This window comes from Helianthus annuus, chromosome 1, assembly GCF_002127325.2.
Source record: "Helianthus annuus cultivar XRQ/B chromosome 1, HanXRQr2.0-SUNRISE, whole genome shotgun sequence".
Lineage (NCBI taxonomy): Eukaryota > Viridiplantae > Streptophyta > Magnoliopsida > Asterales > Asteraceae > Helianthus > Helianthus annuus.
The window spans coordinates 109,569,000-109,574,652 of record NC_035433.2 but is presented as its reverse complement, the minus strand read 5'-3'; positions in this window follow the sequence as shown (position 1 = coordinate 109,574,652).

The following is a 5,653-nucleotide window of genomic DNA, read 5'->3' as shown; positions in this document are numbered from 1 at the left end:
AAAGGAAAGAACAACCAAGTGTGGGTTGCGAAGAAAGGAGAAGTGAAAGACGGCAATGAATCTGGTTCCACAAAGCCAGATGAGCCACAAGTTATGAAGAAAAGTTCAGAAAATGATGATGTTCTTCCATCATTGAAGTTTGAGGAGGTTATGAAGGAAATTGGAAAGATTGAAATTTCAAATCAATTCTATGATGATGAAAAAGATTTTGATGTTAAGAAAACATTCAACGGGAATGTTAAGAAGATATTTGAGAAAATGTTGAGTGGGAGAGCTAAAGGGGTGAAAGATTTTTATGCAACGAAAAAGGCTACTTACAACCCAACAGCTCAAGAGCTACAGACCATCAAGTCTGAAAAGACTTGGAGGGAAGTTTGCTTCCCAGAATAGTCAGAGGACTACGCCGGAGATCCCAAGTTTATATCGTGGATCATGGATCGGCATCTTTCTAGTATTTGAGAAGTTTGAATGTTTGTGTTTAATGCTTGAATGTTTTTGTTTGCAGGTTGAAGGACTACGCCGGAGCTTCCAGATGGGTAATTGCGAAGCAGGAATCGGCATTCTGGTTGAAAAATGGTAATGTAGAGGTCACATTCCTACAAGTGGTAACCATTGTATCTACAAGTGGTAATCTTGATCCCACAAGTGGTAATTGTGGTTAAATTTTGAGATGCTTGGATACTTTGAAGTGTTTACATTTACAAGTGGTACAGAAGGTTCTTAGAGGCAAATGGTAAATCAGGGACATTAATTTGTACTTGATTTACTATTCATGACAAAAGATAGACAAGATGATGAACCACATCCCCGTTTTTAAGATTGATAAACCTACAAGTGGTTGTTATCAACACATATTCATTTTCCGGAAAAATCATTTTGATTAAAACAAACTTAAGTGTTTTGAAATCTAAATGAGAAAATGATTTGTGATAGGGGGAGTTCAGATTGTTTATGCCTAGTGAATGACGATTTGATGTGATTCAGTGTCAGTTGTCAAGTTTCTGTATAGTTTGTTTTACTTTTTATGTTTCTAGTAGGTAAAAGTCTAGAAGTTTTCAAATTTTCTTTAAAATGTGTTTGCATTTTAGGGGGAGTAGGGAAATTTCAGAAAATCCAAAAACATTTGAAAATTTGAAAAAGCCAAAAACATGATAAAATTCAAAAATGAGTTTTGTTGCGAAAAAGAGGAAATGATAGTACATCAGTGGACTATCACGGCACGCTAAAGAAATGTAAAGTCAAAATGTGATAAACGATCTTACTGCGGATGTGTCAGTAGATTTTCGCACATTTAGTAAATTGAAACGAGATATAAACCTAAAACAAACTTGCTTAATTCGTGGGTAACTATTCTTGGATATATGGGTAACCCCCGAAATCTTGTTTGAAAGGTCCCGTATTCTGAGATACTAGGTCTTTATACTCAGTGATATCTGGGGTATTATCCCGGGACTTCTGCTGTATGGAAGTACTGACCTAGTCCCCGGATAATACTTTCTGCAAATGCTTGAAAAAGCGCCGCCCTCAGCATGCTGATGAAACAATAAAATTGATAGTCGCTGCTGTTGTAATGCAAAAAGATCCTCTAAAGGGGACCCACCTAAAGTCGAGCCGTCATCTCTCTGCTGAACGGAAGTTCTGACCTGAGCTCTCACGGTTTCGCATTTAACCCCTTTACAGATATCATCTGTGGTATACTCACCTGTAAGACTGAATATTTGGGATCTGGATACGGGAGTATATTCAAGTGGAGTGATACACAATTAAGTTTAAGTCTCTAAAACATTAATATCGTATCTCGAATCGATTGAAATTTGTGTTGAGAATTTAAGAGGACAAACATACTGACAATCTAGGTAAATTGTTTAAAACTAAAAATGAAATCAAGCTTAACGGTGTTGTTGATTTGTCTCATAAACTGATATGATCCTCTTGCACGAGCTCATAAAAAATATTGTTTGTAAATAGTTTATTTCTGCATTTTATTTTCTCACCTTGAAAAATCCAAAAAGATTTTATGTGTGTTTTAGCATAATTTTGAAAAAGTCAAAAAGATTTTCGACAACTGATATTGGAAAACTGATTTTCAAAATTCCGTGTGCTAAACATGACGAACAGTATTTGAGGGGGAGTGTTTGTATAAATATATGTGTTTTTGATAAATCTAACCTTCTTCAAGTGGTTCATCACAGTTTGAGTCATATGTTGGTGCACAGGTTGTTGATGTATGATGAATCTAGGAAATTTATTTCTGGGTTAAGATTTTGCAGGTAACCAGGTTTCGAAACTGATAGGAGAGAGCCAAGTTTCGATCCTGGAAATCAATTCTAAAAGTTTATAAAGATTAGATTCTGATTCTGAAGATCATAACAAACTGATGATGCTGATGAACTTAAGGAATCAAGAGATCTGATCAAGAGAATTAGAGTGTTTGATTGCCAGACAACGATCCTAAAGATGTTGCTGAAGGACAAAAGAATACCAGCAAATCGAGAGGGGGAGTCTGAAGAAAGAGAGAATGAGAAAGCCCAGAGACTGATCTAGCCTGACGAGGTGAAGATACAGCGTTAAATTCAGAGTGTGGTAATGACTCCATCAACATCTGAGGGGGAGTCTGTTGGTGCACTACATCTGTTGATTCCGTCTAAGTGTCTAGAATCATGTCTTATACCATATTGTATAGCATAGGGCTCGAAATACGAGAAAACAGGTGTCTGTATAGGTTTTAGATTGTCGGGTCGCTTTTAGGGTCTTGATATGGTCGGGTCGCTCATTTGTCACCTTGGGTCGCTTATGTGTACATGTATGGACCGCTCATGTGTCACTTGACCACATGAGCGGCTCCAGAACACTATAAATAGGTCCATGAGCGATTCCAGAAAGAGAGGTCTTGAATTCCACGCCGAAGCTCTGCCGGTGTGACGTTTGAACTGTAAAACGTTTATATTCAATACAAAAGAGAGTTAAAAGGAAGATCGTGCTATTTCTACTTGTTTTTCTTATTATTCCGCATCTGAAGAGCAAGAGCAAATCTCTGAACGACTCGGTTGGGTCAACACACGATCCTACACGATACATTTCCGGTCCTTACCAACTTGAACCCAAGTAAGTAAATGATAGAGGCAATAGGACTAACCCTTTTTCCTTTCAACACCATTATTTTTCATCTTTTTTTATCACCTACACAAAATCCCCCTAGTTAACCCCTTTGAGCCTAAACCTTTTCATTTCAAAACCCACAAAACAAACACTCTTTACCCACCAAAACCTTTTTTTCTTTTCAACCCCTTTGTTTTAGTAAAAAGCTCGGTTATCTTGTGACATATAAAAAAAATGAAAGACTTGCAATAAAAAAACAAGTTCCTCAAAGAAATCTTGTTTGAATATGCTTAGTTTGAATAAAAGTCACAAAAACAAAAAGTTTTACAACGACCGACGCTTTTTACGCTTTTCACCATTTTTACTAACCACTAACCAAAACCACCTACCCTTCCCCAAAGTCCTCTTGATATTTACAAAGGTTTATAGTTAAAAATGAGGAGGATTGAACACGCCCCGTGCTCATGTTCTGGAGAAAATTGCCCAATTCAGGTAACTAGCCACGGGGCCGTGCTCGCTGAACTCGCCCGGTGGCCAGCCTTCTGTTTAAATTTGTTACTGGCAATCTGACCATGGGTCGTGCCCGGACCACACGGGGCCGTGGCCAGACGCCTAGTACCATAAAATTGTTTTTTAACACACTTTTACACATTCAATCAACTTAAAAACTTATTTTTGGGACACATTGAGTACAATGTATAATTTAAGTGTGGGGGGATGCTAAAACTTGAATCTTGCAATTCTTAATAACAAGCCTTACACAAAACTCTATTGGAACCACTAATCACCCCAAATTTTTTTCAAAAAATTTCGTTTTTTTTTTACTTGTCTTGGTTTAATTTGGGAATAACAAGTTCTAAAAAGGTTATATTTTTACAAATTTACAACCGATAGCGTCGTAATAAAAAGAACCGAATAAGAAAATTATGAAAAGGCATGACAAATCTAATTAAAATTTGATTAAATATACTTGATCACATTATAAACCCATTCCCACAACAAGTGAGTTTTGAGCCTTTATCGAGCATACAAGCATATATCTGTTAACTAAATGCTCGTTTTTCGTTTCTTGTGTGAATAGCCGCTTGGTTCTTATGACTCTAGAACTTGTCACGACGATACATTTCCGGTCCTTACCAACTTGAGCCCAAGTAAGTAAATGATAGAGGCAATAGGACTAACCCTTTTTCCTTTCAACACCATTATTTTTCATCTTTTTTTTATCACCTACCCAAAATCCCCCTAGTTAACCCCTTTGAGCCTAAACCTTTTCATTTCAAAACCCACAAAACAAACACTCTTTACCCACCAAAACCTTTTTCTTTTCAACCCTTTGTTTTAGTAAAAAGCTCGGTTATCTTGTGATATATAAAAAAAATGAAAGACTTGCAATAAAAAACAAGTTCCTCAAAGAAATCTTGTTTGAATATGCTTAGTTTGAATAAAAGTCACAAAAACAAAAAGTTTTACAACGACCGACGCTTTTTACGCTTTTCACCATTTTTACTAACCACTAACCAAAACCACCTACCCTTCCCCAAAGTCCTCTTGATATTTACAAAGGTTTATAGTTAAAAATGAGGAGGATTGATCGCTTGGAAAGCATATGGTAGAAGTAAGTTCCATGACGGTCTTGGGTGTTTCACAAAAATACATCTTCGGCCGAGTGTTGAGTGATCTCCCGTGAGGTATGTGAACTTGTATATAAATGTAATTTTAAAGAGGCATGTTATGCCCAAATAAGTAATTTTTCTTATAAAATGTTCTAAATAAATCATAACGAATAGGATTGTAAATAAAATAAAAATAAAACTTAATGAAGATCTTGGATTCCCGACACTCAAGATAAGCCCAAAACTTCTCCTCTACCTCTTCCATTTGGGTGTGTAAGCCACATATTAAAGAGTTTTTCTTGAGGACAAGCAAAGATTCAAGTGTGGGGGTATTTGATGTGTGCAAAATGTAACATATAAATTACATCTAATGAGGCATAAAAATAACCCTTTTTTAGTACTAATGTTAGAAAAAGCGTGTTTTTGTCTTCCTTTTGAATTTACAGGACCAAATGAGCTTAAACGAACAAAGGGAGCAAATAAGCAGCCAAAACCAACATAAATAAAAAAAGAAGGAACAAACGTGACATGCACGACCCCTCGGCAACATCCCCAAAGAAAAAATAACGCAACAGAAGACTGACCACACGGCCGTGCCCAGCCGAACACGGGGCGTGGTCAGAGTCCTGCACAAAAGACAAACTTGTAGAAGCTTCCACGCCTACCACGGGGGCATGCCCAGCTCAGCACAGGGCGTGGTCAACGCAAAGATACGCAGAATCTTGCCAAATCTTGATAGTACAGATACGATGTTGACCACGGTGTCATGCCCGGTGGACACGGGGCCGTGTGGGACCCTCTGCTGACACTTGCAACTAATGAAGGAGGAGAAAAGGCTGGCCACGGGGGCGTGCCCACTGGACAGGGGGTTGTGGCCAGAGTACTGTGCAGGCTATAAATAGGGGTGCTTGGTTCACTTTAAAGGCATCCCTTGGCAAACC